The sequence below is a fragment of the Cervus canadensis genome, chromosome X (genome assembly GCF_019320065.1).
Source record: "Cervus canadensis isolate Bull #8, Minnesota chromosome X, ASM1932006v1, whole genome shotgun sequence".
Classification (NCBI taxonomy): Eukaryota; Metazoa; Chordata; class Mammalia; order Artiodactyla; family Cervidae; genus Cervus; species Cervus canadensis.
In genome coordinates this window covers 20,119,120-20,130,828 of record NC_057419.1, presented here as the reverse complement: position 1 = coordinate 20,130,828, position 11,709 = coordinate 20,119,120, and the positions used below count along the sequence as shown (strand labels likewise).

The window sequence follows — 11,709 nt, the reverse complement described above, 5'->3', positions numbered from 1 at the left end:
CCAACATCTCGATAGATAGCATCAAACAACCCTTTGTTTTCTAAGACTTGATTGAAACACTTCATTGTGTCCATCTAGCCTAAACTACACTTATCATATCACACCAAGTTCTGATCCATAATCCTCATCTAGCCCCTGGAACAAAAGACCAGCCTTAAACCAGAATTGTCAAAACATCTCATAAATACCCCCAATTTCTCTACGACCTGTCGACTTAAAAAAATACAAGAGAGTTGTGATGGGACCAAATGCCATGATCTTCATTTTCTGAATTTTGAGTTTTAAGCCAACTTTTAAAGCTAGTTTTAGAAAAGGCAGAGGAACCAGAGATCACATTGCCAACATCCGCTGGATCATCGAAAAAGCAAGAGAGTTCCAGAAAACCATCTATTTCTGTTTATTGACTATGCCTTTGACTGTGTGGATCACAATAAACTGTGGAAAATTCTGAAAGAGATGGGAATACCAGACCACCTGACCTGCCTCTTGAGAAGTCTGTATGCAGGTCAGGAAGCAACAGTTAGAACTGGACATGGAACAACAGGCTGGTTCCAAATAGGAAAAGGAGTACATCAAGGCTGTATATTGTCACCCTGCTTATTTACCTTATATGCAGAGTACATCATGAGAAACGCTGGGCTGGAAGAAGCACAAGCTGGAATCAAGATTGCTGGGAGAAATATCAATAACCTCAGATATGCAGATGACACCACCCTCATGCAGAAAGTGAAGAAGAACTAAAGAGCCTCTTGATGAAAGTGAAAGGGGAAAATGAAAAAGTTGGCTTAAAGTGCAACATTCAGAAAACAAAGATCATGGCATCCAGGGATCGGGTGGAGAGGGAGGTGGGAGGGGGAATCGGGATGGGGAATACATGTAAATCCATGGCTATTCATGTCAATGTATGGCAAAAACCACTACAATATTGTAAAGTAATCAGCATTCAACTACTAAAAATAAATGGAAAAAAAATAAAAACTAAAAAAAATAAAGTAAAAAAAATTATAGTCTATAGTTCCCTGGCAGATATAGTCAACAAGAATTAGCTGTTTAGGTTTGTATTTTGGGATATGCCCCCTCAAAGAAGCCAGACTTTCCCAGCTAGAATTGCTGTAGGAAGGGGGACCCCGTCCAGGGCCCAACACTGGGCCCTTGTCTAACACTCAGAAATGAATTGCCCGAGGAGACACATGTGCTGATAAAGCAAGAGATTTTATTGGGAAAGGGCACCCGGGTGGAGAGCAGGAGGCTGAGGGAACCCAGGAGAACTGCTCTGCCGAGTGGCGCGCAGTCTCGGTTTTACGGTGATGGGATTAGTTTCCGGGTGGTCTTTGGCCAATCATTCTAGTTCAGAGTCTCTCCTGGTGGCACACGCATCGCTCAGCCAAGATGGATGCTAGCGAGAGAGATTCTGGGAAGTGGATGGACACGCGGTGTCTCCTTTCGACCTTTCCCGAACTCTTCCGGTTGGTGGTGGCTTATTAGTTTCCTATTCCTTACCAGGATCTCCTGTCATAAAACAACTCATGCAAATGGTTACTATGGTGCCTGGCCAGGGTGGGCGGTTTCAATCAGTGTGCTTCCCCTAACAGAATCACTTGGGTTGTATTCGATGAAACCACTGACACCATTATCAAGAGACTTCCACTTGTGGGTCTGCGGTTGCTGATTACTCAGAGGTGGTGTCTGGCAACTTTTGAGGCAATCCTGTTGAAAGGAAAAATTTTAAGACTATAGAGTTTGCTGTAGGGAAACAAATGTTAAATGCTTTTAAGTAGTTAAAAATCCTAGATATAAGCAGCTCAGAATATGACAGTAGTTGGCTCTTAGGACATGCACTCAAATTCTTATTGACGAATGTTGAATAAACATAAAAAAGGAAAGGTTTCAGAGAAAGTTAAAAACCTGGGGCTTCCGTGGTGGCTCAGTGGTAAAGAATCCACCTGCCAATGCAGGAGACGGGTTCGATCCCTGATCCGGGAAGACCCCACATGCTGCAGACCAGCTAAGCCCCTGTGCCACAACTACTGAGCCCATGTCTAGAGCCCATGCTCTGCAACAAGAGGGGCCACCACAATGAGAAGCCTGCGTACTGCAAGCAGAGAGTAGCCCCTGCTCATCGCACCTAAAGAAAGCCTGTGCAGTGCACTCTCCGACATAAATCACAGCAAGATCCTCTATGATCCACCTCCCAGAGTAATGGAAATAAAAACAAAGGTGAACAGATGGGAACTGGCTGAACTTGAAAGCTTGTTGTGCAATGAAGGAAACTAAGCAAGTGAGAGGACAGCCCTCAGAATGGGAGGAAATAATAGCAAACAAAACAACTGACAATCTCCAAAACATACAAGCGGTTCATGCAGCTCAATACCAGAAAAATGAATAACCCAATCAAACAGTGGGCAGAAGACCTAAGCAGACATTTCTCCAAGGGAAGACCTACAGATGGCTAATAAACACATGAAAAGATGCTCAACATCGCTCATTATTAGAGAAATGCAAATCAAAACCACCATGAGCTATGATCTCACACCAGTCAGAATGGCCACCATCAAAAAGTCTGCTAACAATGAATGCTGGAGAGGGTGTGAAGAAGTGGGAACCCACTGTTGGAGGGAATGCAAACTGATACAACCACTGTGGAGAACAGTATGGCGATTCCTTAGAAAACTAGGAATAAAACCAGCATACAACCCAGGAATCCCACTACTGGGCATATGCCCTGAGAAAACCAGAATTGAAAAAGACACGTGTGCCCCAATGTTCACTGCAGCACTGTTTACAATAGCTAGGACATGGAAGCAACCTACATGTCCATGGGCAGAGGAATGGATAAGGAAGCTGTGGTACATCTACACAATGGAATATTACTCATTTATAAAAAGCATTTGAGTCAGTTCTAATCAGGTGGATGGACTCAGAGCCTATTGTACACAGTGAAGTAAGAAAGAAAGACAAATACCATAAATTAACATATATATATGGACTCTAGGAAGATGGTACCTACGGTCGTATGTGCAGGGCAGCAAAGGAGCACACACACTAAGTAGCTTCAGTCGTGTCTGACTCTGTGTGACCCTAGGGACTGTAGCTTACCAGGCTCCTCTGTCCATGGGATTCTCCAGGCAAGAATACTGGAGTGGATTGCCATTCCCTCCTCCAGGGGAGCTTCCTGACCCAGGGATCATAGCTGTATCTCTCGTGTCTCCTACCTTGGCAGGCAGATTCTTTACCACTAGCACCACCTGGATCTTACCTACAGGGCAGCAGACGAGACACAGAAGTAAAGAACAGACTTTTGGACTCAGTGGGAGGAGAGGGTGGAATGATTTGAGAGAACAGCTTTGAGACAGATACATTACCATATGTAAAATAGATAGCCAGTGGGAGTTTGAAGTATGAAGAAGGGCATCCAAAGCAGGTGCTCTGGGACAACCTAGAGGGATGGGGTGGGGAGGGAGCGGGGTTCAGGACGGGGGAGTTCAGGATGGGGGGGGGAGGACACATGTATACCTGTGGTCCATTCATGTTGATGTATGACAGAAACCGTCACAATATTGTGAAGTAATTATCCTCCAATTAAAATAAATACATTTAAAAAAACCTGTGCAGCAACAAAGATCCAGTGCAGTCATAAATAAATAAATAAATAAAATCTTAAAAAATTCAAAACCTAAAATGAAAATAGAAATGTTAGTTGTTGCTATTAGTTTTACATGACAGTCTCAATGCTTAATTGTATGTTACCCTGGGAAAATAAAAGGATAAAATAAGATCTTATACACAGGGTATAAGTAGATTAACCAATTGCACCACTGGAGCTCCTATATGCAGCACAAAAATACAGTTAGGCTACAGTTTTATGGATCCATCAGTGGGTGAAATGTTCTGCTTTTGTAAATTACACAGGTAACTGAAGTGTTATTCTTCTTTTTTTTTTTTTTTCTTTTCTTTTTCTGGCTGTACTGTGGGGCTTACAGGATCTCACTTCCCTGACCAGCAATTGAACTTGAGGCCACAGCAGGGCAAGCCCAGAATCGTAACCACTAGGTCATCAGAGAATTCCCTGAAGTATTATTCTTTTAAAGGGCAAAATAATTTTAACCTGTTTGATGGGAAGTTTTTCAGTATTTATCATATGCTTGGGCGTCAGCCGACAAGTTATACTGTGCATAAAAATACATGAGCTTCACGAAAGGGAGCTTCATAAAAGGAAAGAGAATTAAGCGGTTGGATATGCAGGGACTCAGGCCCCCCCACCAGACCTGCTGGCTCGGGGTCTTGTGTGGTACCAAGACCCCTGGGGATTAGAATGGACCTCACGAGCTGAGAGAAGGAACTGGCAACCCACTCCAGTATTCTTGCCTGGGAAGTCCCCTGGACAGAGGAGGCTGGTGGGCTACAGTCCGTGGGGTGGCAGAGTTGGACACGACCGAGCGAGCACGCAGGAGTTGACGGCGCTGCACCAATGCACTGCTGCGCTCAGGGCAACAGAACTTTCTGGTGCTTTTTACTCTTCCTGTAGCATCCTCAGCGGACACTGGCTTTCCAGTTGTAAGTGCCTCTAGTTGTCACCCGTTGCCCACTCCCCTTCCCACAGGCCCAAATTAAGAGGATCCAAGTTCCCAGGGGGACAATGAATAATCCTGCTAAATCAGATCTTTCTCACAGCACATTTCAGAGTGTGCGCTCTACCAAGCACAGAGGCAAGGCTTTCTGAGAAGCACGTTACATGTTCACGAGCTTTCTCTGAGGTTCTCGGGCGGCATCTAAGGGGTGATGTGCCCACCCTGATGGCTGTGAAGGCTGGATGGATGATGATGTGTTTATGCACATAAACCTAAATAACAAAAATCATTTAAACGGTAAAGGGAGCATCGAACCATACTAAGTCTTTAAAGCCTATTTTAGGTGCATGGAGTCAATATTACGCAAGAATGAGCAATATCCATCTATTTTGCGATTACAGCAGTTGATGGCAAGTAAGTCAAACCCTCAGCTGACCTTGCCAGTCTCAGGAGGCTGTGCGCTGCTACCGTGCGCACGTCCCAGTGGCAGAACCTCCTATAAGCAGAAGTGCTAACTTACACAAAGTGACAAGACTCAATGTGTCATATCCAAAAATTTAAAAAGCTTTTCGTTTAGGAGATAAAGCAGGCGTTTGTACTCATTGTGCTTTCAGATGCCCCGTTATAACCAAGATGGTTTTGCACAATCAAAATAATGTTACAGTGCTGGAAGCTTCAATAGCACATCTACTAAACTCGAATGATACAGAGATTAGCATGGCCCCTGCGCAGGGATGACACACAAATTCGAAGAAGTGTTCCATGTTTTTTACAATTTTGAGCATTAAAAAATAATTATCATTTTATTATGAATAGGATTCACAGAATATTTTTAAAGTTTACCGAAAGAACACTTAAGATTACATCCAACTTGCAATTTTTTATTTGCCTTCTTGACTGCTTTAGGTATTAAAAAATAGGACTCTGCATGTGCTTCTATACTGTGAATTATTTGGTAGGTTGCTCTTTCTGGTAGATTTTCCTACCATTTCAAAGTAAAGATACACCTCTTTCAACCCTGAAGTCAGGTGGATACAATTGTAACAAATTATTTTTGAGTTTTAAAAAATATGTGGTAGAAATTTTGATATAGTTAATATAATCAATTATTTTCATTGGGAGAAGACAGACTATTTTAATGAATGATTAGTTCATGAAAGTATCCAACTATGTTGGTAAGAAGAAAATAAAATTACAAAATGCATGTTACAGTTCCCCCAAAGATGCTTGGAAAACTAGTAAGTCATGGCAAATGACATATATATTCATGAAGCTTTAATTTCATGCACTTATGCATTTCTCACAAATCACTTTAGTTATGTTATCTTCACACTGAGGGATTTGTTTAGATAAAGCCATTTATGATTTCAGTGGTTAAACTACAATATTTTATAGCATTTATTCAGTGCATCCTGATTTATTTAAGGTTTAAATGTTACTGTTTCTCCTGGAAACTAAAAATTCTCGTCTGATACAGAGGACCTGTCAGCTCCTGTTGTTAGAATTGAAACGGCCCTGAGATAGTCTTAAGTTTTAAGAACACATTTTACTTTCACTGTAGACTTCTCAAAGTCAGTAAGCTATCCTTGATTATAACAGATCACCGTAACCCAGTCACCATCTTTTTTTTTTGGTGTGTGTGGGGAGCTTCACTCAGCTTGTAGAATCTTAGTTTCCCCAGCAGGGATTGAACCCGCTCTCTTGGCAATGAAAGCACGGAAGCCCAACCACCAGAGAATTCCCTCCACACGGTGCTTTACTCTAAATCTGCTGTAGGATTTTCCCCTCCTCCAGTCGTGATGATATATATTCACCCATCTTGTTCTTTTCTGATAACCATGATGAGCAATGACTATACTTTTTGCAGGCTAAGGCTGAAACTCAGCAAGAACAACCAGCCCCTCCAAGAATTAAGCCTGTTCTCAATAACACTTTGCCGGAGGAGGAGGCTAATATAGTTCATCCGCGTGTGCTCAGTCATATCCCGCGCCTTGCGACCCCATATAGACATTGGATCAATTCATAATAATGGAGGGTTTTGGTGACTACGGCTCAAGTATCCACCTTATAATCACAATAATAATCATTAAGACCATAATATTCTCCGCCATTACTGCACTCCAGCAATGCAAAAATCCAGATACAGCAAAATGACCACATCACTGGACAGTTTTCACTCTGTCATGTCGACTTCCCGCAGAGTATAAATGTGCTGTGAGGACTGAGCTAAATCCTATGCCTCTGCCATATGAGTGTGCACGACAATACTATGTTAACGCCGCTGTGTGCTTCCTTACTCAGATTAACAGAAGACATGCTTATGAAATTAAAGCATGAAAATAGACACCATTCAGAATCTAGACAACACACAAAAGTAACTGCATAACAAGAACACGGGATGGATTACGGTCTAAATAGTACCATGCTTTTATAAACAGGCTAAACCAGTGAGCTGCTTAGCCGAGAACAGTGACTCTGCAGTCCAGAACCACTTAAGACCTTTAAAATAGCTGATGTCCAATCTCCACACACAGAAAAATTTAATTGGCTCAGGGTGGAGTCCTGGGCATAGGATTTTTAGAAACTCCCTGACTCCTTTGGTGGACCGCCACCATTGTGAAGCACTGGGCCCTGAACAAAGAGGCCCCAGGGAAAGTCAGATTGCTCTGGGCAAGATATTCTAGTAGCGGGCGCTCAGCAGATTCCATGTTTCTTATCGTCCAGCCGTGTCCCAAGTGTTAACCGATTTTCAGAGAAGCCTTTGTTGCATACATACTACTCTAATTGTTTCCAAAGTTTTTAAAAATTTTCTAAAAGTAACGGGAATTCACTGATGGTCCAGCGGTTAGGACTCCACTGCAGGGGCAGAGGCTCAATCTCTGAACGGGGAACTAATATCTCCCAAACCCTAGGGTGCAACCAAATAATAATAATTATAATGATAATAAAGTCTACAGTATCTTCAAATTTCAGGTTGAATATAGCAGATTACATATATCCATTATCTCTACTGTGTCCACAAAACCCCACTAAATGACAGTAAAGGAATAAAAAGAAGAGACATGTTCTTCTTGACAAAACAGGAGAGCAGGTAACAGCAGCCAAGTGGGGACAAGGACATTTTAATGCTTCAGAACCCTGGAAAGCTCAGGAATTCTAAGCTATCTCTGAAGGCTGAGGACAAATTGATATCAGAGTGCGCATCTAGCCTGTCTGATACAGTTGAAAACAAAACGAAGAAAGAGCAGTATAAGCATATTATGAGTTATAGAAGCAAACAGATGAAACTGCTAAGGATTTAAAATGGTTGCTTCTGGGAAGTGGGAACTGTGATGGGAAAAAGAAATCCTGGGTTTTGCTCTTCTGAGAGCCTTGTGTCATTAGGCCTTTAAAATGAAATTCTGAAAGCAATTATCCTTCAGTTAAAAATAAATGTTAAGAAATTTAAAAAAAGCAAGTGAAAATATTAAGTACATAGACAACTTACATTAAAAAAAAAGATGCTTTTCAAACGCTTTTGGGAGTAAAGGTATGTAAATACTGTAGACAAGAATGTAAAATTGTAAAATCTTTCCAGGTCACAGGTAGGCAATATGGATAAAAAATTTCAATGTGTGGAACATTTAGTCCAGCATTTTCACTCTTGGAATTTCTCTTGAGGAAGTAATTGGACAACCGCTGCCTTGAGTATAAAATAGAAAAATTGGAAACTACCTACACACCCTACACCAGAATTTTGATTTGAACAAGTGATGGCTCCTCTATACAGTGAAATTATATGCAAGTACATTAAATGATGGATTGCACACGTACCAGATGGTCAAAAATTCTAAAAGCCTGAAAACAACAAGAGTTGCTGGGGATGTGAAACAGAGAAATGTTGATACAGTGCCGTTGAGTGTGTACTGGTACACTGTCTTTGGAGAAAAAGCAAAAATTGGCATTACATAAATGAAAAGTTAAATATACACTTTGATCAGCAATTCTCATAAGGAGTCTAAGATGACTCCCGTGAACTATACAATGCATGAATTCTCCAGGCCAGAATACTGAAGTGGCTAGCTGTTCTCCTCTCCAGGGGATCTTCGTGACCCAGGAATCGAACCCAGCTCTCCTGCATGCAAGGTGGATTCTTTACCAGCTGAGCTACCAGAGAAGCCTGAGACCTTCTGTAGATTTTTACAAATATTACATCCTGGGGTGAGAAGGGGGAGAACACAACGAGCAAACCTACCTACATATGTTTACGAACTACCTCCATAACTTTATGAACAAAGGAAACGAACCTATATGAATAATGCAACTATGAAAGTTGACTACCACTAACTCTAGTAGTAATTGTGGATTAGGGGGGAAAAATTGTGGCTCACATGGTAAACAATTCGCCTGCAATGCAGGAGGCCCAGATTCAATCTCTGCGTCGGGAAGAGTCTCTGGAGAAGGGAATGGAAGCTACTCTAGTATTCTGGCCTGGAGAATTCCACAGACAGAGGAGCCTGGCCGCTTACAGTCCATAGAGTGGCTAACAGTCCCACAGGACTGAGTGACTGACACGACAGAATACAAAGCACAGCCTAGAAAACAATTACACCTGCGACAGAAACGTGGGATCACGCAAAAAGATTTCTCCTTTTCCCAAGGTGGCTCTCTCTCTGAAATTCGCTCTGTCGTGTCCAACCAGAACCTGTCTGGCTCCTCTGTCCATGGGATTCTCTAGGCAAGAATACTGAAGTGGGTAACCATTCCCTTCCCCAGGAACTGAGCCTGGGTCTACTGCTACAATTTAGGGCAGGCTCTCTAAGCCATCAGGGTAACTCTAATCAGCAAAAGAAACACAACAAAACAACCTGTTTGCCAATATCCGAGGCCTGGGTTCCCTCCGTGGGTAGCGAAAATTCCGGCTGGTTAACTTGCTCGGGTAGCGAAAAATCTGTCTGGTTTATTTGCTCAGCCGTGTCGTATCGGCCATCCTGTCTTTGCTAGAATAACCGCATTGCGGTTTCATGGATATTGGGCTTCCCTTGTGTCTCAGCTAGAAAAGAATTCGCCTACAATGCGGGAAGAGCTGGGTTCGATCCCTGGGTTGGGATGATCCCCGCAAAAGGAGAAACCTCGCTTCACGGCTCCAGTATTCTGGGCTGGAAAATTCCACGGACTGCACAGTACATGGGGTCACAAAAAGTCGGACACGATTAACCGATTTTCACTTCCAACTCACCAAAAACCAAACCCACAAACTGAAATGGCAAACACTGCAAGCTTCCAAAAATTTGAAAAATTACCTGAAACCAGTTATTTTCCAAGTTCTACTTTTTTTTTTTTAATTTTTAATTGAACTTGAAGATGTTTATTACGTTCTATTTTTGGTGGGAAAAAAAGGTCACATACGTTATTTAGCACAGCCTTGTGAAATACACAAAGCGTAACTGGGGATGAGCATTTTCTCCTCCTAGTCCCTTTCTGAGGACTGAATCCTGAACTGCTCCGCTGGAGGAAGCCTTCCTGCAGTGGGTGGGCACCAAGTCTAACGTTCATTAATTTTCTCCTTTCAGTATAGGCAGCAACTCCCCATTTTCTTTCAGTTCCTTGACAATGTCCAGTCCTCCGACAAGCTCCCCCTTCACATACAGCTGAGGGTACGTTGGCCAATTGGAGTAAGCTTTTAATCCTTGCCGAACTTCTTCATCCTCCAATATATCAAATGTCTCATATTCAATCCCAGTACTATTTAGTATTTCCAAAATCTGTCTGCTGAAGCCACACTTAGCTTCCTGTTTGTTTCCTTTCATAGAGAGCATCACAGAAGCTTTATTTGTTAGTACTTTGAGCCTTTCCTCTAACTTGGGGGCTTTGGGGCAAATCGTATCTAGTTCTTTAGATGCTTCTAGCTCCTTAATTATATCAAGTCCTCCTATGAGCTCTCCAGAAACATAGAGCTGGGGATAGGTGGGCCAATTGGCATAGGTTTGAGGCCCTGACAAACTTCTTCATCTGAGAAGATATCAAAACTGCTAAACTGAATATTATGTTTGTTAAGAATTTCCACCATCTGCTTGCTGAAACCGCAGCGCGGTTCCTGAGGAGTTCCCTTCATGAATAGCATGCAGGGTGCAGCGTGAGTTAACTTCTTCAGGCGCAGGCTGAGGTCTTCCTTCGGGTGCTCACCCCCACTTGGTGAGAAGGAGCCGCTAGACGCATGTTGCTGAACTTTTTTGGCCAACTCTGAGGCATGGGCACCATCTAATTGGTCGATTTTCTGAGAATTCTTGAAAAACAGAAAGGTGGGAACAGAACTAATTTCATATTTTTCAGATACTTCAGGAACAGCTTCTGCTTCCAACTTCACAAGCAAGACTTGTGGGTGCTTTTTGGCGAGTTCTGCCATCACATCATTCATCTGAGCACACTGCGGAGCCCATGGTGCCCAGAAAGAGACCACAATGGCTCTTGAGCCATTGAGAAACGGACTTAGCTCTGAGGCACAACAGCTCCTCAAACTGCCCGGCTGAGCTGACCTCCACCATGGCCGTCGCTACCTCAGCCACCCCCGCCGCCATGCTGCCCCAAGTTCTACTTTTTGACACCGAAATATTGGTCTTGTTTAAGTCTCACAAGACCTCCAAAAATTACTGGGAACGACTTTTTCTTGGTTCTCCTTGACTTAGTCTGCGAGACACTAAGCCCAAGTAGAAGCAAGAAACGGATGAACGGCAACGCAGTGCCTCGGGGCACGGAATGCCTAGGGGAAGCACACTCCTATCACTGACGATAAGAAAAAAAAAAAACGGTAACTCCCGGTGAATAGGTTGTAGCAGATCCTTTCACGTTAGTGGACGAAGGCTTATTCTTCGAGATACTATGTTTAAAAGAAAACTATGATAAATTCAAACAATATATTGATCATATTGCGCGCAGTGCATGCTGGTTATGCAAATGAACGCTGAGTCCCCGCCCCCGAGATTCACGCCATTCCCCGCACCGGCTCCCGTGACGCCAGCTTCCTGTCCCTTGTTCCCAGGCCCCTGACTCCATGTTTTCTCCTCCTCGACACTCTGGGTCTGATTTCTTTTGAATAAAGTTTTTCTTAACGGCTTAAGATAATGATATATGGGTGCTGCAATTGGTTCGCTATAATGTCGAA

The 11,709-nt window shown here is 42.9% G+C and overlaps 1 non-coding gene and 1 pseudogene across 1 annotated transcript; one reads left to right on the top strand and one right to left on the bottom strand.

Annotated features, from left to right (window-relative positions):
• Positions 1-5,231: 5,231 nt before the first annotated feature.
• Positions 5,232-5,338, top strand: LOC122436135. Its single transcript, XR_006267903.1, has one exon. It is a non-coding gene; the product is annotated as a U6 spliceosomal RNA (small nuclear RNA).
• A 4,531-nt stretch (positions 5,339-9,869) lies between these two features.
• Positions 9,870-11,125, bottom strand: LOC122435194 (annotated as a pseudogene).
• Positions 11,126-11,709: the final 584 nt, after the last annotated feature.